Source organism: Sinocyclocheilus anshuiensis, unplaced genomic scaffold (genome assembly GCF_001515605.1).
Source record: "Sinocyclocheilus anshuiensis isolate Anshui unplaced genomic scaffold, SAMN03320099.WGS_v1.1 scaffold601, whole genome shotgun sequence".
In the NCBI taxonomy this organism is placed as follows: domain Eukaryota; kingdom Metazoa; phylum Chordata; class Actinopteri; order Cypriniformes; family Cyprinidae; genus Sinocyclocheilus; species Sinocyclocheilus anshuiensis.
Genome location: NW_015536496.1, coordinates 759,838 through 760,709, shown reverse-complemented (window position 1 = coordinate 760,709; position 872 = coordinate 759,838).

Genomic DNA, 872 nt, shown 5'->3' with positions numbered 1-872 from the left:
ATACTTAACCGAGACGTTGAAATGACGGCTATTGCTTGCTGGGTGCTATGCGGCCAAGAGAGCAGGGACAGGCCAGGATTAGACAGAAAAACGGTCAGAGGAGACAAATTGAGTTGCGAGGAGAACAAGGCAGGTGTCTTGGTAAGAGACCAGTGTTAGCTTACAGCTATACACACGTTAGCTAACGATATGTAATCAGGCAATAGCAAAGCTAGTATTGGTCGTCTATGAGTATTGATACTTACCAGTAACAGAAACTAATAAGCGTTGATCAGGCGTGTCACACTCGTTAATATCCCGACACTAACGTTACGTGATATAGCGGTTTCTCATCACCGCAGGAGAGAGAGAGATAAACACGTTTTTGTTTCATTATGTGTGGGAAATGTGAGGCCATGGTCACAGCTGAGGAAAGTCAGTGCTGCAGGGAGTTAGATGCATACTGGGCCTTAGTGGAGAATGTGACCCCCACACACTTGCTGCTTGCTGTCTGACTCTGCACCCAGGCTTTGAGGCTTGCTGTCTGAACCCATATGTGCTACAGACAGCCTATATGCACTTCAGACAAGAGCATGGACCTCTCCAGGCCAGCAGACACATGTATGTTTAGGACAGAGAACATTTATTATTCTGAGCTAAATACTTCTATGTATAAATACATAGTAAATTAAAGATTTGAATATTAAAAACATCTGAATCATTTAGTTTTTTTTTTCCAATTACAAGTTGCCTATATTTAGGTCACAACTACCTGTAAGTCACACTTTTTGATGCCATTGGTATAAGACAATTTTGACAGCATACAGGCAAGTTGTCCACTGGGCCTATGGCATTCTGAGTAGGCACATCAGGAAGGCCTTCCCTGCCATTAG